This window comes from Pteropus medius, unplaced genomic scaffold (assembly GCF_902729225.1).
Source record: "Pteropus medius unplaced genomic scaffold, Ma_sr-lr_union100, whole genome shotgun sequence".
NCBI lineage: Eukaryota > Metazoa > Chordata > Mammalia > Chiroptera > Pteropodidae > Pteropus > Pteropus medius.
Window position 1 is genome coordinate 8,724,472 of NW_024349797.1, and position 27,717 is coordinate 8,752,188.

At 33.8% G+C, this 27,717-nt stretch overlaps 1 long non-coding RNA gene across 1 annotated transcript in view; it reads right to left on the reverse strand.

The window, feature by feature from the left end:
- Positions 1–20,095, reverse strand: part of LOC120619748 (uncharacterized) — a 47,383-nt gene extending 27,288 nt beyond the window's left edge. Inside the window, exon 1 of the long non-coding RNA XR_005657656.1 lies at positions 20,025–20,095. This is a non-coding gene — a long non-coding RNA (uncharacterized LOC120619748). The remainder of the gene's footprint in view (positions 1–20,024) is intronic.
- Between the last annotated feature and the right edge of the window lie 7,622 nt (positions 20,096–27,717).

Below are 27,717 nucleotides of genomic sequence, written 5' to 3' on the forward strand. Positions count from 1 at the left end.
AGTATTTACCTGAGGTTGACTTAAAGATATTTTACTTTTGATATTAGATAAACTTAATTTCTCAAAGGACAATCAATGTTTCCTTGGTAAGAAATAGCAGACACAACACTAGTTTAATAATATTTTACAGATTAGAGACTTCTATTTAAAATTTTTATAAAGTTATTTTTTTTTATATTTTTTTATTTTTGTTCCCCTCCCATAGCTAGATTTCTTTCTGTCACCACATATTTGACCCCTTTTACCCCATCTACCTCCTTGCTCCTCGCTCTTCCCTCCCCTTTGGTAATCACTAGTCTATTGTCCATGTCCATGAGTCTCCGTTTGTTTGTCCTGTCCTTTTATTGCTTTTAGTTTTAGGTTGCTTTTAGTAAAGACTTCTATTTTGTTCATAGTCATCTCTTAGAGTCGTTATGAGCATAATACCAGATGATTTGTTTGCTTCAATCAAAAGCGTTAATCAATTTCATCGTTCAAATCAATGCTGTGGTAGCATTTTTCAATTCAGTACCATAAATGATCATGCATGTATACTCATCACTGAACTGTATGCTTCAGCTATCGTGAAAATAATTAACTGAGCTCAAGGAAACTATAATCTAAAGAGAAAATAAACATCTAGCTATATTCAGTCTTATAAAAACTGAGAAAGTACTTCTTGTGAGAATAGTTCAGTGTAAATTGTGGCAGGTTGTATTTCTTCAAGGCAGCTGCAGCAATGTCTTCTATAAAGGTGGAGTCTATTTCTCCACCCCCTTGACCTCTTTACCAATAGAATCTTGATACTTTGCACATTCTGGTTGTAGCTCTATCTACTTTGGCAGTTTCTGCTTCCGCCACCTGATATTCCTACTCTTGAAATGTCACTCTTGGTATACAACTACTATACTGTTAGAAACTCAAGTCAAATGAAGCAACTATGTGTAGATTCTTTGATCGAGAATTTCAAAAGAGATTCCAGCTGATAACCAGCATCTAGGTTCAATCAGGTTAGTGGGTCGTCCTCAATATTCACCCTTCAGATGACGCCCACAGTAGCATCCTTGAGTGAAGTGAATGAAACCCCAAGTGAGAAAACCCACAGATAAAGTCAGTCAACTCACGGAATCATGAGGGAAAATAATAGTTTGAGGATTTAGCCATTAGGTTTCTGAATGGTTTGAGTGTAGGAATAGACAACCAGAAGGTTATAGCCTGAACAATAAAGATCACTTAGGTATATTTTCTACATCTGGGGATCCACAATCTGGTGTAGTACTTGAAAGAACATATTAAAATGTAAATACAAGAAAGTTATGGTGAGTGATATCTGAGAGGTATAATTAGGTATAGAAAGAGAACTTGTTTAAAAACGTGTCATTTGAGCTACAGTTTTGAACCAGGTATTAAAGTTATCTAATTACTGTTTGATAAGGCAGCTATGGTTAGGGAAATCTATAAAGAGAAAACAGCTTGAGAAAAGAAATCTGTGGTGCCCGAAAGCTGAGTAATATTAGCTAGTGTTAATTAAATTGCTGCTAAGGTTTGGGATCTTCACATATGTTGTTTCTTATCTTTATGAAAACAATCTAGCAAGGAAGAAATAAAATTCAAGATTCCAATGTAGTACTAGAAAGCTAGACTCTTCCTAGTATGCCTCAGGGATAGGGAGAAGGTGAAAGAATAATTTAAATGGTAGGTTGAAGCAATACAATAGAGAAAGTTAAAGACCTTGTAAGAGCTTGTCTTTAATCAGAACAGCAAAATGCACCCACCAAAGATTTCTCACTAGAAACACCCATGTTCTCACTGCTACTTAAAATATTCATGTTATTTCCTTTTTTAAATTATTATTTTTATTTTACTGTGTAGATTTATAATTGAGATGCAATCTTAGTGTATTGAATAATAAAACTGTAAGGGTTTGGCTTTATTCAAAAGTTAGGGTGAAGGACTTTTCTTAAACAGGAGAACTGACTAATATAACATGGATTTTAGTTAATAAAATATGGCATTGCTTCTGAAAATTCATTTTATTAATGTAAATATTAAAACAGTCATTAAATTATTGAAGAATAGGTCATTCAATCTGTTTTCTAGGTAACAGATTTAAATCTTTACACACCATCTTGAATGATTTTAGAGCTTTCACAAGTCTGAGAATTTCTTTTTTATCCTTAAGGTTTTGTAGATAGGATTATTTAAGCGCAAAATTGTTATTCACAAAAATTAGCAACAACAATGATGGAGAAAACAATCAACTAATCAGGAAACAAAAGTAAGATCCAGGTAATTTGACTTGCAAGTGAGGGTCTTGCCACATCTTAGAATTTTAGGTGTTTATTTAAAAGATTCCCTCATGTAATCTTTTCTCTTTCTCATTCTTTAGTGCGATTGTTTAATTTTCTGGAACTCTATTTGCAATTTTCTTTTGTACGGAAAAAAAACCAACAAAACAACATTATTATTGACTATAAAAGTAAGGCATACCTATAAAAGAAAACATGGAAAATAGAAGAATATAAAAGAAATAAAAAATCACATTTAACCTGTCTACCTGGGCATACCAGTTTCAAACACTTTTCTTTATCCCCCACTGTTTTCAACAGACAAATCTTACTCCTGTGTATCCAGAGTTATATCTTGTTGATTATTATGTCTCCAAATATTACCACAGTTTTAGATACATAATAGGAGCTTAAAATATATTTTGAGTAGAAAATAATGGAATCCATTTCCTTGTTTCTTTCTGCATTTTTTTAAAATAGTTCAGATTGTTCTGTATTCATGAACATATGCCCACCAAATATCTTTCGCTCAACATATTGGTATGTCTTATATTATTAAAAGTGTTTATAAACATTATGTTTAATATCTGCATATGGTTCCCTCAAATGGGTATATCAAATATTATCCAACTAAGCCTCTAATCTTAATCATTTGGACGGACTCTAACAGTTTGCTAGTATAAATCATTTGGTTTTCAAAAACCAAAGATGGGACTGTTTTCTTTTATCTGGCTAAACCCAATAACTGTCACCACCTTTATTTCCATTGTGATGGAGTGATAATCAGTTGATTGATCATTTATGGACTGTGATTCCCAGTCCGTCCTTTTTAGTCAGGTATGCCCATGAGACTACGTTCTTGCCAACAAAATATGAATGAAAATGTCCTGTGTTTCAGGGCAAGCTTATATCCACAAGATATAAATAATTTAGGTATCCAAAATTCCACGAGATGGAACACTCCCCTCAGATGATTACAAAAAAGAGAATTTTTTGTTATTGAAACAGTGTTATTGTTAGGTCCCTTATAATAGCAGCCGAGTTGTTTGTTAGTAACTAATGTAGTCACATACCCCGTCAATAATTATATTTCAGCTTGCAGTAGGGGCTCGCTCCTTGGTTGTGATCTTGAACCACAAGTGTTCTACAGAAAGCAGAGGACTGTGTTTCGGGAATCACTTTTCCTGTATAATTTCAGATTAGAGTTTACCAATAAGTGAACAATAGACCGGATGTTGATTTCTACTAGTGGATCATGCATACTCTTCAGCATTGGCTCTTAAATTTTAGTATGTTTCAGAATCACCTGGAGGGCTGTTAACGCACAAATTGCTGAGTCCACCCTCAGAGTCTTTAGTTCAGTAGATGTGGGGTGGGTTCTGATACATACATTCTTATGCGATTATTGCTGGTGCTGAGATTGCACTTAAAGGAACAGAGTTCAATTCTTCAGAAATAGCAAAGAGGGGCAGTAAAGAAGATGGTGCCTTCCTAAGTTCATTTTTGTGAGCAGGTTTTAAAGAAACATTATAAAAGTCAGCATTTTCTCTATGCAACAATAATTATTGAAGCTATTTCACTTGTCTTTATATCTATCTCTAAGTAGGTGGCAAATACTTTGAAAGGCTGTCTGATTGCTGCTTTTTTTTTTTTCTTCCCTGAGGCAGCTCTAGTGAACAGGAGAAGGAACTAACATTGCTGAAAGCAAATGATCTGCATATCTCCTGGATCACTGGCCCTTGACAGAGAACACTCTTTTTTCCTCCCTATAAGCCTATTCCAGTCATCAGATGGTTAGCTTATCACTGAAGCTTAAAACTTTAAATGATCCACTTGTCATGTAGGGCTATTAATCTTCATGATTTAATGGAGGACTCTAGACATCACCAGATGGGAGAGACATTTGACCACTGAAACCCACAACCCAATACTTTCATTACTACATTTTTGCCATTTCATCATCTTATGGAACAGAACTGCCTAGTTCATAGTGTGGGAACTTAACATTAATAGACCAACGTCAGGCCTTCAAGATGGTCACTTGAAAGAACAGATACCTTTCAGGTAAGATGCTAGGGAGGCTCTCTGATGTTTTTATTGCAAGACTACTTAAGAAACCCTTTTCGAATCATGTCACCTTCCAGTTAGGAAGCCTACAGTGTCACCTGTACTGTCCTCTGGATCAAAGTGAAATTCTTCTGTCATTATTCTGCTGAATTAGGATGTGCTGGTGGAGAGAGTATCACAGTAATCAATACCTGCTACTTCTACAAGGACTCATAACACAACACTTTTTAATGATATAGAACCGATATTGATGTATATTTTTAGTCCATTCTTCATTCTCTGAACAAGAAGTGCCATAAATAAAACAAATGATTATTGTTATATAATACTATATGCTCCAGAAGATAAGAGATAGTTACTTCTAAAATGAACTAAAAATCTTTGTACATTCTGATTTAAGCCCAGCTGTTTTAGGTTGTGACACTGCTAAGAAAATTATTTGCCCTTTACGATATTATATATAATTATATGCCCTATGGTCTAGGAGGGCCCATTCATGACAAGGAAAACTGTGTTCTTAGCTGTAAAAATTTTGTTGGACATATTGGACATAGAAGTAAATCATGAGTGTCTAATTCAGGCCTTTTAATTGCATAAATTTTACTTACTGAATCTTTACTCTTTTTACTTTTCATGTAATGCCATACTGTGTACCTGCCCTGAAAATGAGACAAAGTCATCACCATCTTGTAATTCCAGGTTTTAAGAGATTTACCACAGGTTACTATTATGACTGAGATTGAAAATTTTCACAGCTTTGCTTTTAAAAAATTTAAACAGGTTATAGTAGTAATAACCATTATTGGCATTTGACATCTTCCCTGGAGGCATCAAAAGACTGTATGAATATAATGGCCTAAGGCACAGCAGCCGAATCAGGAATCTATGAGATCAGCATCATGGTCTAGTAAACCTACATTTAGATTGTTGTATAATAACAAGTCTCGGTAGAAGAGGTTCTCTAACAGGGCACTACAGCTATTATCATGCTTTTAAAAAATGCATATACCAACCATAACTGAGTTATTTAATTCAAGAGGAAGGAATAATAGTAATATTATACATTGGTGCCAATTATTTGAGTATATTGGGAGTTTAGCTCTGCTGACATTTATGTCATATTCTTTTTAAAGTTTGAGTTGATTCGTTCTTAGAATATTTTCACACTCCACCTAATATTAAGAATGACCTCTCTAATATTATGTTTTATTCAGCAAGTACTTGATGTGGTCCCATCACAAGTCACTCACAGCTCTGGAGCTTTTGATTGGGATCTCTGTATTGCTACTTACTAGCTAGCTCTCTTGTTTTGGACAAATTACTTAAATCCCCTGTTTTAATTGTGTCTTAAGTATATGATTTTTGGAGGATGAGATGAGATAATGAAGGAACTACACATAGAATAGTGCCTAATTCAAATTGTGAGCTTTATAAATTTAGAGATTTAGCCATTATCATTAGCACATGGCTAGTCTTTTTATCTAAATGTATGGAAGGCTATCTGAAGGAGATTGGGGAAAATTCCACTGATAAATATGTCTTTCTCATTGAATGGTTGTTTTTGTAATAAAATTCCTTTAGTTGGAGAGGACCTATCTGTAATTAACATGCAGCTACAACTGGGGATATGAAACTTCAGTTGATATCAGTTATGCATCTCTTTAAGATAGAATCTTTCATCATAATTTCTGAAAGAAGAATGAGCTAAGAACAAATATTATAAAGGGGAGAAAAGGATCTTGAAACTTTTTGTCTGTAGGATGAGGGCAGAAGCTCAACAAAGAATTTGGCACATAATTAAGCAAATCTTTTTGCTTTAATCATTTTTCCAGTACATAATTTTTGAACAACTGTTAAGTGCTAGCCAAATAGGCATAACATATAGTATGGTTAATGCTTGTCCTCATGGAGTTTACATTCTATTTCAAAACCTTTCCAAAGTGGTCTCCAGTTGACTATGATGCACTAACTTCCACTAAAGCTTCGAATTGTGTATTGTTGTTGTAATTGTCATAGATACTTGACCTTAAGCTTTTTTAAAAAAGGAAATTGAATGAATACTCTTATTTGTTTGATAAATGCTCATTATTGTTCACTCTGCTACTAAGCAGTGGTAACAATTTTCCACCTTATAAATGTAAACGTATTTTTTCTTCATAGCAAATGTGTTAAGTAGGTGTTATTATTATTCCCATTTTACAGATGAGGAACTGCAGCATAGAGATGTTAAATAACTAACCAAGAGTCACACAGCTAGTAAGTAGTAGGGCCAAGATTCAAATCCAGGCAATCCGATCCCGGAGTTTGGGATCTGAACCACTAAACTTTTTCAAGCAATATTATTCCTGATTCCAGTGTGATCTAAAAATGTTGGTCTCAGAAAGGTGAAAATTTGTTCAATGTCATTAGGAATTTCACCTTCCTTTCTAGGTTCTTCTCGTTATGACTGAATATTCTTATTATTCTATATTATGCACAGTGCCACTGACTGATACTGTTCTTATCTCTGGATTTCCTTTTTCTTGTTCTCTAAACAACTTCAATAGGAATATATTAGATTTGCTTAGTATTAACATGCTTGTCATTTTTAACAGTATTTTTGACCTTTGCTTCTTACAATTTGTTTCAAATTTTTCTCTTTTTGTTTTCTTTCTTGCAGCTCAAATGCAGTTTAGTTTTCACTTGCATTATGTGAGACAATAACCTGATATAGTGGAATAACATTAGCTAATACATATGAGGATATTTTTAAAGCTTTTACTGGCACTGGAATAAGTGCTTGACAGATATTGTCTCCTTTAATTCTCATGATTATTCACTAAGTTTTGTACTGCTTTTATCTCTACTTTATAGGTTATAAAACTGAGACTTAGGAAAAAAAAACAGATAAGTAAGCCAAAGGATTTTATAAGATGGAAAATGGACATGTTAGCATTTGAGGACAGACTCATGAGATGCCAATGCCCAAACTTAACCACATTAATCACCTTAGAAAGTAATGATAATATAGTATTTACATCATAGAGTTATGTAAAGATTGAATGAATCAACAGATAAACTCTGTAGAATAAAACCCATATTATAGTGACACACACACACACACAGTACTAATACATTGGTGAAGGCTGAGGGTGGTGGAGAATGTGTGTATATCAAAGGGTTCCATATAGACAAGAACCTCTAAGTGTTTACCTTCCGAATACATGGCCGAAATTCCTGCCAAAGAGAACATTTTGAATGATACAGAAGATCAGTTTTGAAAATGCTTTTCTCCATGGACTCTGTGCAAAGTCACACATCTACAAAAAAATGACACTTGGCATTTCTCAACTATATTTCAGGGAGAATGTGATAAGATATGTGGAAATGTATGCCAGACTGCATGCATTTTACCTTTAGTTTGCTAGTCACATATTATAGCCTACACAGGTAACTGGGATTTTTAATTAAGAGACTTTTAAATATTTTCATAACTTGTACAAGAATTGATGAATGACTATGCATTAAGGTAGCTATAATGTATTTGGAGACACATTAGCAACTGAGGACCACTTACTAGATATTATAGCATTGTTAACAAGGAATACTAAACATTTGACAAAATAAAGATATCTGTATCATGTCTTCAGAGGCTTGACATGATTATCTTAAGAAATGTTGCAGAGAAATCTATGTCACTTCATGAATAACAAATGAAATTAAAGACATTGTATACACACAGATATTAATGTAAATATAATTTTCTTCCAGAAACATTTCACATAATTATATCATTTATCATATTAAATTTAGACAGTTTTCGACTTGTACTTACTAGTTCTAAATTGATACTTCACAACAATTCTCAAAACTGGCGCTTTTCCACATTACGATTAGAGATCATAACATGAGAAATGGAAAAAAAAAAGGATTTCAACATATTTAAAACAATAGCCATTGCTCTATTAAAAAAAAAAAAAGAACAAATTAGGGTGACATTTTCCTCTGTGATCTGGCTTGTTTTGTTTTGTTTTGCTTGGTAGCTGATTCTACTTCCTGTCATGTACTTAGTTTTAACCTTTGGACTTCATTTGCTTTGAGTTCATTATTTAATTACAAGGCACAGAATCTTCTGGGCCTCCATTCCCAGCCTCTCTTGACCTCACCAGCAGACTCAGAGCTCCAGTCTCTAATCTTGACCTTGAGTTTGAAGGATTAGCAACAGAAGCTCTTTTCCCTTGGGCTCAGCATCTCTTCAATTATGTTACTAGGTCTGGTCCTGCCTGCTGCCACATTCTCTCTGATCTTTCTGATTTGAAGTCCTGTCCAGTTGAGTCACTTTCTCTATTATTTTCTCTGCACCTGAGTCCCTTGTTCTAAGTGCTATCAAGCAAGGCAGTGCTTCTCAAACTTAGTTTATTTTGGTGTCACTCAATATTGTTATTTATATGGTACTCTATTTTTAAATTAAATGAACTCACATTATTTTTTACTTATTTCTTAAATCTCATTTGGTTTGAAAAGCAAACCTAATAGTCTTCTGTTATGTGGAAAAGAAATATCTCTTACCTTAAAAAAGAGTACAGGATGAAATTCAGTGAAGAGAAAAACCACATGATCAGTCTCTTCAGATGTTGTTACATGTCTGAGGACTGTCCTCTGTTTGATACAAATGGAGATTAGCAAGAAATTGAGTAGCATTACTGAGCTTATGTCAGTAAACTAGTCAGAATGACTAAAAAATAAAAAAAAAACCAAGATCTTGGTAAGGTCACAGCAATGCAGAATTTCCCCACTGTCAAGTTTCTAACATAAAATTTAAAAATCAGCAGTGAATATAAATATAACAACCACTAACAATGAAATAAAGAAAAGGGCATGGCAGTGTAATCAACTTCTGAAGCTAATTAAGCGGTGGGGCAGAAGATTGTGGAATGGAGTAGTAGTGATCAGATTATACTACTACTACTCAGCATGAGTAGAAATGGAAAAAAAATATGTATCAAAAGATTTGTTTCATTTTGAGGGATTAAAGAGTTTTAGTTTATGGGTGTGTATAATATAATTTTATGTAGGGTGTTCTGGTGAGATTTCAGCATTTCTTTGTCCTTTAATTTTTTTTTTTTTTTGAATGATACCTCATAAAACACAAACTTTAAAAATTATTAAAGTAAGTCCTGATCATAAAGAAGGCTATATAAAGACCATATAAGTGATTAATGGAAAAGTCTTTATACTACAAAATTCATGCCTACAGGGTCTCTTTAATTTATATGCCCCAAATTATGCTCAGTTTCAGTTACAAAATCTTTTAATAAAAAAGGTTGCCAAAACTTTACGCAATTCAAAAGGAAGTCCTTCCAAACTGAATTTTTACAAAGCTCATCTTATAGGTGATGATATATTAAATAAAAGGTTACTTTAATAATAATGTTTTTTTTTTTTGCCAGCACAGCTTCACTGCCATATAAATGTTTTCTATTCAATTACCTGCTCACATTTTTCATCTTCACCAATATTGCAATCATCAGAATATTTGTCTTAAACCCCACTATATTAATCCATCAAAGTGCTTTTTTCATTAGATGATGAAGTTTCTCCCTAGAATATTGCCAGGGAAGATGATGACATTTCCTATTGTTCTGCCTTTATACTGCTACTTGTGAGCATATTTTTATGCCTTTACCCTCCCATTATTTAAGAAGCATAAGGAGCAGAAGGAAAATTGGAAATCAACCAGAATCAGACTCCTGGAATCCTTCAAAGGATCCTTCTCTGCTGATCTTCAGCCCCTTGCAGATTTACTTAATTAATCACTTTTCCATTGATTACTCAATGTATTTTCTCACTGGAATGTTCGCTTAATGCAGTAAGCTCAGAAACAAAGGAAAAGGAAGGAAAGAAGGAAGGAAGGAAGGAAAAGAAAGGAAGGAAGAAGGAAGGAAGAAGGAAGGAAGGAAGGAAGGAAGGAAGGAAGGAAGGAAGAAACAAAAAGAAACAGAAACAAAAACAAAGAGGAAGAAAGAAAGAAAAGAAACAATCTACATTGTAGCAGCCATCAGAACATCAAGAAAGCAAGAAAGAAGATATCAAACGCTCTTTAAGATGAATGACTGAGGATGAACAAAATAACAGATTTCCTTGAAAAACTAAACTCAATTGGACAGCCCCTTATACCAGAAAGTGGGCAGAGACCACCATTTCTTTGATTCAACTTTCATGTTGTTGGTTTCTTCTTATGTTTATTATATTACCTTAATATCTGGATGGCATAGAGTTGACTGGTTTGCCAGGAGCATCTACAAGATTCTATCAAAAGAAGGAATTATAAACAATTGCAACCAAATGTTATTCTGCCTCAATACTGAGAGCAAAGAATTCTGTATTGAATCGAAGGGAAATAAAAGATTTCTTTTTCCAAAAATTTTTTCTTTTTCCTCCTAGAATTCCTATATTTGCATCATTGCCTCTTTAGTATCTCACTGAAGGTTTATACACCTTGACCTTTTGACAAAATGTGAGAGTGCCTGATGTGGGGGTTAGGCCAGGTTTGGCCAACCTATTATTTTGAGATAATGAGAAAGATGGGGAGAGTAGGACAATTGAAACCCTTAATTACTGCATGATCTATTTTATTATTTAGTTTAGACTAGCTCTGCAGATCAAACATTTCTCCAAGCAGCAAGTATTTACTAAGCTCTGTATTGAAAGATAGGCAACTGTCAGAAGGAACTCTCTTCCTCTACAAAAATACACGTTAGCTGAGAGCATGCATAAATAAACTGCGATGTGATGCACAGTGAGGTAGTAACTCTTCGTGTAATGGAGGTTTTGAAAAGGGAAAGTTCCACATGCACTAAAAGAGTCAGAGATGTTTCCTTGGAAAATGATTAACTAGGCCTTGAAATACAGGCAGGGTTTTCTAGGCAGGGACTGTATTTGTGGATGTTTTGGAATGGTGTAGAGAAGAGGGAAGAATGAGAAAGGCAAAAAGGTTAGGGAATCCAATAATGGTTACAACTGGGCAATTTCTGGATTTCTCGTCTGGTTTTAATTCCTCAAGCCCTTTCTGAAGTATGGAAGGAACTGAAGGAAAGTTGGGCTTTAGATAATTAATAAAAATGTCTAGAGGCTTTGGCCAATTTCATTCATTAGTTGAGTTGTGCATTTAGTTAATTGAATAGAGGTAGTTATTCACGACTGAAAACATGAAAGAAGACCAGGAATGTCCCAAAACTTTACCCTTGAAATATAGTGAATGATCCTTTGTAATATGGTAAATTTGTTGCTCTCACCCTCAAAATTTCCTCAGGCTTGGTAGGTCTGACAAATTCTACAGATTTTTGGGAGCAAGGGGTGTGTTCATTTTTCTTCTGGGGCTGCTTTCAATATCAGAAGCTGTTGTGTTCAGTGCTGCTTAAGAAATCGAATTACAAGTGCAGATATTTGACATGGGGGATTAAATGTTACAAATACAAGTGCGCAAATCAAATTTCAAACTAGGTATGTGTGCACCAAGAGAACACCCAGGTCTGCTAAGGCAGATGAAAAAGTCTGTGTTTGTTATAAAACATATATATATAAGTGTGAGTGCGCATGTGTGTTTAAAGTTGGCGATTATTAACAAGTAAAGCTAAGGGAGCAGTTCGTCCTCCCTGTGTTTCATTGTTTAGGACTTTAGGAAGCTTTTCCTGATCCCCAGTATAATGTTAACCTTTAACCACACCCATAACACCCCATCCAAACCCACATCCATCTCTAGCACATCTCCATGAAATATTTCTTCATGGCAATAACACTGGGAAATGATTTCATTTGTCTTTCTTTCACAGTAGAATAAAACTACACAAAGGCAGAGACTTTATCTTGATTATTGTATCTAGAATAGTATTTGACAAATTTTAGGTGCTTGTAGATAATCAATATTTGTTGAATTAATGACTATGTATTTACTAGGTCTCTTCTTCCTGAAAGAATGTGGCAAAAGAATTGAATTAGAAGAAAGAGCATCTTGATGATTCTTTACCATCAAAAAAAATATATATATATAGAAAAGTAAGCATTGAAGATAAAGACATAATCTCTGTTTTGGAAAAAAAAAGGAAGATGAGTACTGATAATAGGTGCAAAGGGATTGAACAGTATTATAAAAAGAGAGCTAAAAGTGGGCCTGACCCATGGTAGGGGCTTATTAAATGCATAAAGGGGCTTTACCATCTCTAATTTCAAGAGTTGTAGAGTGCCTTACTGTTGCTAGTTATAATGCCATTTGATTGACTGTTCTGGCCTTTGCAAACTGTCTTTAACATGTTAGAATATAGTACCTCAAGATTCATTACAATACCTCCCCTAATACAGAGAATTTATACTGTCTTATTGGGACCATCCATTCATATGAAGAGACTTTGTCAGTCTCCTTCGCCACTGTTTCCATGTGCTTAAAAGATTATCTGACACACTAAAGGACTTGGTATTATTCAAATTAGTAAAAATGTTAGTTATTCAGACTGTACATTTTGACAAATTTGGTTGGGAAAAACACCTCCTGGTAGATTAGAGAAAAAGAGCCTAATAATTATATAACATTCTCTATGCAACAAAACTATGTGATTTAGTTGTTTGCTTTTAAAACAAAATTATTATAATTATAGAGCTAGATCTTGAAAGCATCATGGAATTAATGAGGTAGTAAGTTTAGTTAGTTTTGACCTGACTTTTATATCACTGACCTTTAGAAAAATTACTTCCAGATAAAAATCTAAGGTCTATTTGCTTAAACAACTTTTGGGTGACTAAATATTTAAGACTATTGTTGTTTTTATTTTCCTCACTTTTAATGGCCAATTTTAGGCTCCAGACAAAACTTTCAAAATTTACAACTGAAATTTTACAGGAAGGCCTGATATTATAAGGTTTATTGTTCAGCTTGTGAGAGATTTAAGAGTGGTGGACAGTTTGAATTAGGTTTTGCTAGAAAAGCATCAGTGAAAAAAATAAAAGGAAATAATTTTTTTTTTAAAGAAAAAGTGACTTTCTTCCTTCCAATAAAACTTCGAAAAGTCAATACAAGATGACTTTGTTTTCAAAAAACAGACATTAAAAATGGCAAAGATAGAGCTGTTCAGGTAAAGACTGAAAACAGAAGATAAAGGAAATTGAATGAAACAGGAATACTTCTCTGGTAGAATTGGCAGTAAAAGTTTCATAGGTCAGGTCCAAGGAAACATTCAGCTAAAATTTGTGTGCAGGTGGGTTTATTGGAGGAGATGCTCGGGAAACTACGAGGGCTGAAGAAAGTGGGATTAGGTAAGAGGAAGTAGTAGTGCAAAACAGTTGAAAAAGAGGGCTCAGACAACCCCATGGGCGTTCTGGACCTGGCATGACCCCTCGAATGTTGTCCCAGTTTGAGGCCGACAGGCCAGGCCCTTACACGGCTGCATGAAGCAGTCATGACAGTAAGGCTTCTCCAGTGAGGGATGTCACGGTGGATTTGGCTGAGGATAAGACCTGAGGAGGAATTCAGCTGAGAACTGTCAGCCCACACCCACATGAGCTAAGGGAATAAATAGCTCAGTTTTGCCAGAGAATCTGGGCCACACATCACAGCATCCACAACAGAGAATTTTATGTTATTGGAAAGTGATGATATTTACAAAATCCTTCTTTTGATTTTATTCAGGAAACTCTAGTACACACACACACACACACACACACACAAAACATGATAAGAAAGGTACATGTTGCCTCTTAAAAAAAATAGATAAGGAAAGAAAAGAAAAAACAGCATGGCATAAGTGAAAAGGAATTATCACAATATAAGCTCCTTGAGATAAAGAACTCTGCTATCCAGTTTATCACTTAAAAGTGCTTGAAAATAGCTTGACATATAAGTGTTCAAGACCTATTGGTCAACATAATGAATGCATTAGTAATTCTTAGGCTTTTTTGTAAGTCAGCAAAAACAATTTTCTATTAAACATCTATTAAACATGTTCTCCTTTGATTACACAATCAGTATAGATCAGTACATGAATCTCAGACTCTAAAGGTATATTAGTTGAGATAACATTACTAGCTGTTATAACAAATAACTCCCCAAATTCTAATGGTTTGACACTAATATATATTATATGTGTATAATATATATATATAAACACACACATACACATATATATATATAATATATATACACACACACATATACATACATACACACACATACTATAAGTACATTTTTCTCATACTGTAAGTATAATCGATGTGGGAATAAGGAAAGGCAACCCCCTGCTCCATGCAGTCATGCAAGATCCCCAAATAGGGATTCAGCTGTATTTAACACATGGCTACAAGGTCACCCAACACATCAGCATCAATTGGTAGAAGAGGGGGTGTGTGTGTGTGTGTGTGTGTGTGAGGAGAAGAGAGAGAGAGAGAGAGAGAGAGAGAGAGAGAGAGAGACAACAGACAGACAGACAGACAGAGACAGAGAGACAGAGGAGATATATGAGAGGTTGAGAGGTTTTTATGGGCCAGGCCTGGCAGTGATTACGTCAAACCTGTTCACATTCCCTTGGCCAGAATTCAGTCATATGGTCACATCTAACTAAAAGAAGGCCTGAAAAATGAGCCTAGATGTGTGCACAACAGAAAAGGGAAATGGATGTGGTGGATAACTAACTAGTCCCTGCATAACAACTTGAGAGCTCTTTACTAAAATTAAATCATCATAACCTCTAATCCTCTCGGTGATCATTAACTTTCCAATTAAACTATCAGTTACATTAATGTGAACATGTAATCCCAATATATCACAGCATGGGGCTGGGTCTAGAAGATTGTATCAGAATTTGAGGCTTTAAGAGTCTCTATGTCTGCTTTATATTTTAGAGAAGAGCCTCATGATATGGGTCTTCTGCTTGCAATCACATTCACTTCCTGTGAGAGTACAATAATGGCTAGTATCATGCCAAGTTTGTCTATGACTTGTACTTTTCAATTAAATTTATGCAAAAAAGTTATCTAAGAAATTCTGACCCATTTCTAGTCCTCCATCAGCCTAAGAATTTAATTCTTTTTAGGTATTAAAAAAAATTAATCATTCCCTTTACCTAATTCAACACCTTACTGGAATGAATATGTTGGATAAAAACATCTTAATTGCTGCCTTTTCCTATGTATCAGTGTCCATCATGAAAATGTGATCAATATTTATAGAAAAATCACTTGACAGAAGTCTCTTTCAATGAGAACAACCTAGCCTCATTAAATACACTTTCATCTTATTTATAATATAAACATACTTTATTATGTAAGGAAAACATGAAATATAAAAATAATAATTGATTTGCTGTAATTTTTGATTCTGCTAGATTTACTAAACTTTTTTTTAGGTATACTAGATATTTTCCATATAAAATGAAAAATAATGATTTAATTTTTTCAACAAATAAAATTTTCAAATATTCCCAGGAAAGAAAATGATCTATTGACAAATATTCTAACATTCAGATTCATGATTTGGGCTTAGGATTTGAAAGTGGATCAGGAATTAGAGAGATTTTAATAAATTTGGCCCAAAATTACTGAGGTAAGCTTCTATAACATGTGGGGTTTTGATTTTTTCCCAAAGTATAATAACTGACCATGGCAAATATGGTTTGGATATCTGCTTGGTTAACCCCAGATTTGAATAAGTTTTCTCTTACAGCCATGCTGTTTCAGTAGAGGATAATAATGAATCAACCAAAAGAAAACATTGCATTTAATTTCTTAATCCTTGGAAAGCTCATTTATAAATTCTTTTTACAACGTTCCATCCATAATGCATTTTTGGTAAGAGCTGATTTACATCGGCTTGCTGTGGTCTATGTAGGTGGAAATACTTATTTTAAAGTACATTTCAACAAAAGTGAAATATAAAAAGACAGTGTTCATTCAAATCTTTATCTTTAACCTGAAAATCTTCTTCGAAGGATAAAAAATAAATAGGCAAGGTACAGCAACTACAGGGGTATCAGTTATCAAACAGTCTAATATATGTGCAAATTTTACTTGGCTTATTTCATCCTAGAGGAGCAGAAAATGCTTCATCATGAACAGAAATTATTTTATAATGAAACATTCATCACTGATATAATACAAGGCCCTTCAGAGTAGCCTGAGCACATTGTTACTGACAACTGAAAGGCAACTTTTCAAAGGACTGAAACCAAAGGTCATTTTTGCCTTCTTATTTTCTAAGACTTCACAAAAGCACAGAAAAGTTTGAGGCATCATTCTGCCAATTATATCTACAGAAATTAAGTCAGAAAGCTAATGATTTCACCTGTTATATGAATTTCACAGTCTTTAAATAATATTAAGAAAATTACAGCATCCTCTCATTATTATTATTATTTTTTACAATGATAACAGATAATACAGGGCTTAACCAATTACTGAATGGAAATGAGTAGTAATTGGACAGTTTATATAACTATCTAAAATAGAGGTCAGCAAGCTATGGCCCCTTATCTACTTGTTTTTGTATGTCCCACGAGCTAAGAATGGTTTTTACATTTTTATTATTAAAAAAAACAAAATATTTAATGAAATATAAGAATTATGTGAAATTCAAGTTATAGTGTCCATAAATAAACTTTATCAAATATAGCTACCCTCATTAATTTGCATATCATCTATGGCTTCTTTTGCATAGGAATGGCAGAGTTGAGTAGTTACAGACACCATGTGGCCCCAAAAGTCTAAAATATTTACTATTTTACTCTTGGTAAAAAAGTTTTGACTTCCCATGTAAAGCAGATTGGAAGTCAGAGCATTTTTCATTCCAAAAAAAAGGGGTTTCAGAAAAAGTAAGGTATGTGAAAATACATTCTCTCAGACCAGTGTAATGTGCCCGGCACTGTTTCCCCAGCTAATACGATTAAGAAAGAGTTTGCATTTTACATAACTGTTTCTTGATGAGTCTTAACAACATTAACCTGGTAATTAGTTCTTCAAATCTTCAATTTCTGAATGCCGGAGAAAAAGTAAGGGTGAGGACGTGAAAGGAAATAAACCCTATAAATTATATCTAAAATGATTTATAGAAAAAATATAAACATCATATTAATAATATAAAAAAGTCAACACCTCAGGTGGTTATATTATTCTTTTTGTTTATAAAAAATGCTGATTTCGCACAAAGGCTATATGTATTATGATTGCAACAACCTGAAACCCTTTTTTGGAGGGATGTATAACATATTACATAGGAGAAATGTGTATGCATTTTATAATGCAATGTCTATAGTGACATAGAGATATGGTTAAGCAAAAATCAAATGAGATAATACAAATACATAGTCATCTGAACAAACTGCAAAGTTTATTACTTCTGTGGTTCTGTGATGTGGCTTAAAAATCTTCATCTATCATTGAAACCTATAGACTTCTCAGTGTTAATTTAGACTTGCTGACAGTTGTGTGGGAGGAATGGTATGAAAAATACAGCCATATACTTTGCGCCCCTCAGTTAAATGTCACTCACAGTTTCCAACACCAGTCTTTTTATTGACTGAGATTTCACCTTGGAGGAGAAGATTGGCAGCCCAGAATGCCTGGTTGTTTTCGATTGGTTGGTTGTTTGATGCAGAGTCAAATAAATATTGAAGTCAATCAAGAGATTTCCAAACGCTTTTGAATTATCAGGGTAAAAATAAAGCTTTGCTTTTGGTAGGACAGTCAATTTAACTCCGTATTACAAGGCCCACATCTATGTCATTAGAAGCACCATTTTTCAAATGGTTCCAATGTAGAAGATTTTTAAAAAGTGAATCCTGGCCAACATTCTGACATTTTTTTTCCTCCTCAGGGATTTAGGACAAAATTGTTGCCATTAGCTAATAACGTGAATTGATGGCTCAAGGTATTTTAGGGAGGAAAAAACTTTTAAACAAGTGAGATATTATATTTATCTAAAAAAGCTACAGACAAAAGGTGTTATGAGTTGTGACAAACTGTGATGTGGTTTTTTAAACAAGTGATTCCTAGTTTTCAGTTCATACACTTCTTGCTATTGTGTATTCTATGAATTATAAGTAAATTGTCCCTGAAAAACATGGTTTATCATATGACTACCCATTTTAAGTGCAAACAAATGGCTCATCTTTACATTTTAAACATAAACTATCTAAAAAATTTTTACATGTAAAAAGGCTAAAAATAAAGTTACAAAAATTTGGGCCCACACGTTTTCATGTTATCACCTATAACATAATTTACAATATATATTATGGATATTAATAGTATTTTTTAAATAGGGTCAAAAATATAGCAAACCCTTTTACTAGTGGGTTAGTTGTTAATAATACTAGCTTCCTTCTCATTATTATCATCACCAACTCAACCTCACTCTGCCTGGATGAATAACAGAAAAATCTGGGCTTTCATGATTAGGCTAAGATCATTTACCGTTTTATTTTTGTTTTTGTTTTTGTTTTTGTAAAAGCCTGTGAGTTCAATTTCATGACTAGATAAAATAAACTCATTAGAATCATGTTGTCAAATAATATATTTCATTTCTGAACACATCAATTTTGAATGTGTTATTCAACAGACATTTCTGGTAGGTCTCTATTATTTTCACACCCACTTTTTGATAGTGGTGTATCATAACACCTTCTGCCTGTAGCCTTTTTAGAGGATATAATATCTCACTTGTTTTAATATCTACAGAGACATTTGGTTCATAGTTAATATAAATCCTGCTCTTCTGCAAGATTCAAACCTGTCCCATCTACCTAACCCCATGTGCCATTACCGGCTAGGCTGCCAAAGACAAAAGGGTTATCGTTGTCAATGCAGCCACAACGCAATTATCGGGCCAATAAAACATATATTGTTTTATGTATTAATATGTTTTATGTATTAATCCTGTAAACCAAAAGTATAAATAAATATTATGTTTTATATATTAGTATGTTTTATGTATTAATCCTGTAAACCAAAAGTATAAGTAAATATTATGAACTATTTGAACCCAGGGACATTTTCTAAGAGTGGGCCTTTTGGAGAGGACCACATTTCGAGGTTTTTAGCCTGGACCAAATGTCTTCATGGACCTTTTGGAGAGGATCAAATGTCCACTAATTGGAAAAAGCATAGTACTGAATTAAATAGAAATAAAACAAATGAATTTCTATTTAAAAAAAAATCACATCATTATATAATGTACAATTTATAAGAACACATAAAAGAAATAGAGCATATAAACATATTGGAATGGTTACATATAGGAGAGGATAAGAGTAGAGATGATTTTTTAAAAAGAGCAGATTAATAAGTGGAATGAGAGGGACCTAATGTAAGGCAGTGATAACAGTGTTTTATTAATTAAGGGTTTATAATAACTCAGACTTATATATTTCAGAGCCAATAAATGAATGCATATAAACTAAAAGGATTTATTCTGTCTTATTCTAGAAAATAGCATATTACTCAAAGTCTCTCATAAGAGGGATGTGGTCAGAGCATGGGTGCTAGCAGTGTCACCATTAAAAGCTCTGAAGGGTGACTGTATGGGAATGACAATGTCAGAGCCTATATAAGAGACAGGTAGAGAGTTATTATTATATACATAATACTGGAGGACTATGATAAGAAGGCACATTTTTTGAAAGCAAAAACAAAAACAGACACAAATGAGAAAAAACGAACCACAGGTCACCTTACCTGATTAACTTGAGCCATCATCCAAACTGATAGTCTATGGATGTGTGAGCGAGGGTGTACCAGGCGTGTTGCATGCTCCCTCTGAGACCCTTTCAGGCTGTGAATCATCTTGGTTAAATTGGTGACTCATTCACAGCCAGATTAACAATAATAGTCCTTACAGCTTTGCAGATTTGATGAAGGGTTTTTTCTTGAAATTTAGGAAAAAATAATGTATTCAGTTCTAAGCAATTTAGAAAGGAAATGTAGATTTTGCACAAGTGCACCTGCTTCATTTCAATATTGTCTGTCAACAAATACAGGCATAATTTAATCTTTAATTCCATCAACAACTATTTATTGTTTGGGCCTGATGCTGTGCTGGGTGCTAAGAATATGGCTATGAAAACATTTTAGTCTCTTTCTTTGAGGAACTCACAGATATAAATATTTTCCATAATTAGAGACAGAATTGTAAGTAGAGGAAAAACAGGGAAATCTCAAGACCAGATAAGGAGAAGGGACTAGGCAGATAGAACAGCATGTACAAAAACAGAAGTTTGAAAAAGTTTGACTTGTTTATAGAATGTTGAGAATTTTTTCTAGCAAGAGGGATTGGTACTTAGTAGAAGTTTGGAAAAGGGGTATAGTCAATTTAGTTGAGATTGAGCTATAAATGGTTTTGGATGCTATGACTTATAGATCTAAGCCTCACCAGAAAAAAAAACAAAAACAGAAACAAAAGAAGTATCTCAGATTTTCAGCAGAGAATGACATGATCCACTTTGTATTTCGAACAATGACCCTGCCAATGAACACTTTCTAAGCTGAGAATTAAAGTAGACATTTGGGCAGAGAGCCAAATAATACGCACTTTTCTTCTCTAGATAGAAAGAGTATAGTCCCATTATTTATTTCCCCACTCACCTTAAGTACTCATTAACACATTCCTTTTAAAAATACATATTTTGAAATCTACTCATGTCTCATAGACATACCCCAAATCCTAAATATTTACCAAGCCACCCCAGCTCAAGAGATGATGTGTATTTGTCTGCCCATCTATTATAGGGGTTGTTTCTTCTACCACATATTTATTTGATATTTTTTATTGGTTTTGAAGAAATTCAAACAAAAATTCGGTTCTAGCTTTTATTGAACAAAATCAGTGTACCCTGGGGTTGGCAAAGAAAATGTTGGAAGTTTATGGATATCTAGCAAATGGTTTTATTCCTATTTATTTTTTCATTTTGCATTAAGAAAATAATGCAAAAAGAGAGGACAGAAGTGGAGAAAAAAAGGAGAGGAGAGGAGAGGACACACAGAAAAGGAGGGGGGAAGGAGGGAAGGAGAGGAGAAAAAGCAGAGATTAATAGCTCAACATTTTTAGAAAAATATCTTGGACCTCTGAAATCTGACAAAATGTATCGAAGTAGGAAAGCTGAGATATGTTATTTCCTTAGGCAGGTTAATCTCGTGGTATGCCTAAAAAGCTTGAAAATATTTTCTTTGTTATGTATAAATTCAGCAGGATTTTTGTTTGTTTGTTTCTCTTTCCTTTTAGGAAAACAGGGATTTCTTTTTTTACTTGGATGTCCACTCCCTCACTCTATCCCCTTCATTTCAGATCAAGCTAGCTTGTTGTTTAGATTTAGACCTTGCTTTGTTACCACCAGTCTGACACAAAATTTTTTTACAAGTTTTGGATAAGGAACAATGTCATCGATAAGAACAAATAAATGTATACTTTATAGCCACTGTTCTAAGAACCTCTAGTGATGTTTATTTCACTGTTTAATGTCAGTATTATTAGATGATTAAGGTGCAATACAGTAAACAGGTTATGTTACAAAATACTGATCATTTACAGTATTTTATTTCATTACAATATTTTAAAATATTGTTATTTTTATTAAAAGAAGTTTAGTTTTGAAATGTTGGGAAATTCGTAGAATATAAAAATATATGAATAACCTTTTTCTTCCTCTCTGGCAAGATCTGTTGTATAAATCATCCTGTCTTGGTTTTATGTATTCATATATCTCACAAAGTAAAATTTTATTTCAGTTACAAATAACATAGACATTTTCTCATATTATAATTTACATCCATATTATATCTATGGATGCAAATTATTCTATAATAACGAATGCTCTCATTTGAAGAACTTTATAGCATAGAGGTTATGAACCTGAGCTCCAGAGCCAGATTGTCTGAGCTTTAATCACCACTTTACCTACCACTACTGACATGTGAACTTGAGCAAATTTCTTAACCTTTCGCTGCCTCAGTTTCCGCATATCAAAGCTAGGAATAAAATCCATACCTACTTGTAGGTTTGTTCTTCCAATTAGGTTTTATGTACATTAAGCAATTTAAACCATGCCTGGAACATGATACATATTATATAAATACTAGATACTATGATTATCATTTATTTTTAAAATTCTACATTGATAGACATTTGGATTGTTTTCAAATTTATGAACTTTCAATAATAATATGCATAACAAATTTGAATATAAATATTTCTAAGAATATCATGGCCAAATGATTTGTGATTTTGATGTATACTGCAAAATTGCCTTTCAGAAAAGTTATAAAATTATACTACCATCTGTCAATTTGGGAGAGACTGCTTAATAAGCATTAAGTAGCCCCAAAATTAAGTAGGATGTATTTTATTGGTAACAGAGTTAAATATTTTAATTGCTAATTGATGTGTTCTGTTTTTAAAACTGCCTAGTTACATCTTTCCTTTTTTGAGTTTTCTTCAGACATATTTTTTAAAGTTTTGATATTTAAAAGTTGATAATATTTAATTTGTCTTATTAATTTCAATAAAACCAACCAGTTTTTTGGCTTATATTTGAATATCATGAGTAGAAAGAATCTGTCTCATTTACGCTTTTTGCTTGTAAATACTTTTTAATATTAATATTAATATTATTTTATTGATTACTGGCATATTGTGATCTCTCATTTTAGTTTCTTTGTGTCATCTGTATTAGACCACTTCTTGAAAATACCATACGTTTGGACTTTGTTTTGATTCAATCTGTCTTCTAACAGTAAAAATAACTCATTCATATTTATGGCTTTAATTAATATACTTGCTCTTGATTCTGAAATCTTTTTTGTCTTGATGTTACATACTTTACTCTTTATTCCCATCCTCTTAATTATGCTAAACATAACTAATGTATTTATTTTTTTCTTTTTCTCTCTGTAAGAAATTACACTGTTAGTAATAATTACATAGTCATTGTGAGTTAAATCTGTTTTTATCTAATATCAAACCCTATCAGGTCTTCTGGTTCAAAATAGTATTTGGCTAAAGCCTCTAGTTCCTAGAACTTCTTTAGTTTCTCACTAAAACACATACAAAAACTGAAAACAATCCTTTGTCAGACAAATGGATTCTAGAATATTTGAGGAATATCCACTGCCTATAAGTACGATCTGACTGCCATAGCTGTAACTCGGGAGACAGATTGCTAGAAGAAGAGGGAGCTGGAAACGTTATGTCCCTCCATGTCTGACTGACACAAAAGCTCAGTCCCTGAGCCACTGGGGAAATTAGATAGCTGTTCGCTGAAGGTGGAGGAAAACATCATGGACACAAGCAGAGAGAGTGTTGCTTCCCTAGAAGAAAAAGAGCAGATGAAAAACAAATGATTATTTATAATAATGAAAAAGGAACCTAGCCAAAAGGATGAACAGAATTATTGCAGAGCTGGCACACTTCTAGGCCCAAAGCATTCGATTACCAGAGAGTGAAGGAGAGAATGTTGGGAAGGACACAGGCACGTACAATTTTATGTTGTTGCTGACAAATTTTTACGCTGGATGTAAAATATAGTAGTAGTCAATATGGAAGATTACTGAGCCTAAAGCCGTTCATCCTCTAGTACAGAACTGGTTTGAAAAAGCTACACTCCCAATGTATCATGAAAGAAACAATACATATTTTTATTATAATAAATTTTAAGCTAATTGGCCTCCCAGCTAAGAAATCAATGTGTTCATTAAAAAAAAAAAATTATATTCTGCCTCCAAAGAGATGGAATCGTAGATGAAAAATGAGCAAGTTATTAAGAATCAGAGCTTTGAATTTGAAGCAGTATATAAATTGACAAAAAATCTAGTCGGAGTGCTTTATGGAACTGGCATTTTCAATCAATATAACATGTACAACGTTAGTGTGTGCCATTAGGGCCAATCAGAGAGTTGCGTAGGATCATCAAATGCGGTTCAATTCATCTTTTGGGGAAAAGCTGGATAAAGGAACCACCTTCCCTGAAACTTGTGAATCTCCATGACTTCATTCATAAAGTATACATATCTCATGTAATTAATCCCCTGGATCTTTCATTGAAAATAGGCAGCTTCATAACTTTCCATACTGATTTTCTAAATCCTGTAGGGAAAAATGGGTGATAGTGTATATGATGAAGACAATAATAAAGCCAATCATTTAATGAGTCGCATATGTACCTGATTCTGTGATACGCGATTTATACATACTGATGAATTAAACCTTACACTTATGCTATTAATGTCTCCATTTCACAGATGAAGAAAATGCTGGGAGAGAAAGTAATTCACAACGACATACTTATAAAGTGATTGATTGGGAGTTAACAAGAGTAGGCTGATGGGAAACACTAATATCTCAATCTATTAGCTCTACTGCCTCTCCGTGCTGTGTATATTATACAGCCAGTTGATGCCACCTGTTTTCCCTCTTTAAATAAGATTAGTTGTTTCCAGAGATGAGAGTGCTATTGGTAAAAGTGTACCTCTTCCAATACCCCGGGAAAGACCGTGTAACTAAGCAACATCTCTAGTCTATAGCTATTAAGGGGTAGGGTTTCTTCCATAGTCTTTGCTTACAGGAAGTATAATTGTGTTACCTATTTCACTTCTGTTTCACTGAATCAGAGTCCATTTTTTTTTAAATCTTTTAAGAAAGACTGGAATGTTTCTAATGATATATTATTTGGAAAAATCAATTTTCTGTCAATGAGATCTCATTCGTATTCCAGAGCTACAAAACGATTTACTTGCTGGAGTGCGAATCTGATGTACCAGTGATTTTTTTTGTTTTCACACCTACTTTCTGGTTTCCACACCATCAAGTAAAATGCCCTGCATTTTTTCTTCTTAATGAAACGTGATTATTGGAACATGAATTAAAAATAAACATTTTTAGAATAACTTGTATTTTAGTAGGAAAGTCTGGAAAACTGTTCTATAATTCAAAAGACTGTACCTAGAAATGGGTATTTGGGTCTCCATTGTGGAATGACAAAAGGGGCAATTTGGAACAAAAGGTTAATCCCATCGCATAAGCAACCACCTACTTTTAATTCGTGGATTACTAAACTGATTATTTTTCCTTCTCATCAAAAGCGGGGTGAAGAAGAACCAGTCAATTTTTGGAGTCTTATAGACCTCTGAGAAAACTACTTAATTAACTAATATATAATTAAACAATTGTTTATTGAACATAATTTTAGATCAGAGAGAGTTAGCTAAATAATCTTAATGACTCAAATCCTAAAAGCCTGACACATCTATCTCTAATATTCCATAATGTATTATTTTTCTAGCAATCTTATTAAAAAATTACCACAAGGTGGGTGGCTTAAAACAACAGGCATTTATTTTCTCACAGCTCTGGAGGACAAAAGTCTAAAATTAAAGTGTTGATAAGAACACACTCCATCTGAAGGCTTTGGAGAATCCTTCCTTTTCTCTTCTAGCTTCTGATAGCTGTAGGCATTCTTTGGCTTCCTTGGCTTATGGCCAAATCACTCCCATCTCTCCCTCTGTCTTCACATCATTCTCTCCTCTGTAATTGTCTTCTCTTCTATAAAGATAATCATCATTTGGATTTAGGGCCTACCTGGGTAACTGAGGATAATCTCAACTTAAGATTCTTAAGATCTGCAAAGACCTTTTCCCCAAACCAAGTCACATTCACAGTTCTAAGGACACATAAACATTCTTTGTTGTGGTCACCATTCAGCCCACTACAGGCACCATTTGCTTGAGAACTAGAATTTCGGTGGTCATATATCAAGGTACTTTCTGCTTCTGCACTGAACAATATGGAGATTATATGGACCATGGACACTTATTTTTCCTTGAGTTTCTTCTTTCTTGACTTTAAGTAGACTCTCCCCCTTTCATCAACCAATTTGATATATTTTAGAGATTGACAGAAGACATAATGTAAAAGAAAGCGAGAGATGCATGAGATGAATTTATAGAGGTCAGTGGAGACTAGATAATTCAGCATCTTAGAGGCCATAGGGAAAAAAGTGTGAATTTTATTGAAAGTGCAAGGGAGCACATAGAACTAGTGAAAGCTGTCTACATTTTTACCCACATTTAATTATGGATGTCTTCACATATGCTAATGTCCAGGTTCAAGAACACTTCATTTCCTGTGTAGAGGCAACATTGGAACTTTCAGTATCGGACAAGTTGAGAACACTTCCGTAGGGGCCAATGCAACATGGAGAGAAGACACATTTACGTTTTTGTTTCCATGTCCTACAGCTCAGTTTCCCATTCATCTTGTCAAGGTGCTACCTGGGGTTGGTTAAAGGGGGAATAAATAGTTCCCGTTGCGGAGACAGAGTGAGGGAACTGTCAGCATTCCTAGTTTGCTCTTGTTCTTTTTACTCTTGAACCTCATATTCTCCATTCCATGTCATAGATACCAGACAGTACTAAAGCACCTCTCCCCTCTCCCCCTAATTCTCACCCTATTTTATACACATTTTGTTGTTGTTGTTAATCCATCATTCCCTTTCCTCCTCTGTTAGCCTTCTCTCAAAACATACCATGACCAGATCACTCAACTTCATACCACCAGCTTCTAAAATCCCATTTCATTTCCCAACTAGTGAATGATTAATTAAAACACAGAGCAGTCTCATATCTATAACAATTCTTTATTCATCTGCCAAAATGCCTAAATTTTCATGTTTTTAAACTTCTTTTTTCATTCACCACTTCACAAAATATACTGATTTCAGTGTTCATATATAATGTTGAGTTTATTTTATGTTACTTTTTAATGTTTGCATAGTTGTCTAGGTGAGGCCTTTCATCTTTCTACACAAATGAACAGACATTCTACATTATGCCAATGGGTTGTTTCTAATGACATGTGGACTCAGATGGAATGTGAAAATGAGGCTGCAGAAAGTTTGATCCATATGTGCAAAGAGAAAGAACATTTGTGTTAATACTCATGTTATTATCTGACTATTAGTATATGCGGATCCATCCACCGTAAAGTGTCAAGAATTTAATAGGAAGCAGAAGACATAGTCTCTCACATTTGAGAGTTTACAGAAGAAATGAATGCACATCACCAGAAATAAACCATGTAGAGGAAACTGGAGTGACAGGATTTGTTGGAGTCAGGGCAAATGAATTATCCATTGGCAGAGAGATCTGAAGAATTTTGAAATGTCACAGTATGTATGGAGGTTGTGGCCATCAGCAGGCAGGGAGGAGGGTTACTGAAACTTGACTCCAGCACTAATAACTATATATCCCTGACTTTTCTATTTTTTCAATCTGTAAAATGGAGATGCTTGTATCTTCCCTTCCTAGGACTACTATGGATATTAAATAATTTCTATATGAAAAATATCTGGAGATATAGAGAAGTTGCTTATATATTAGCTCT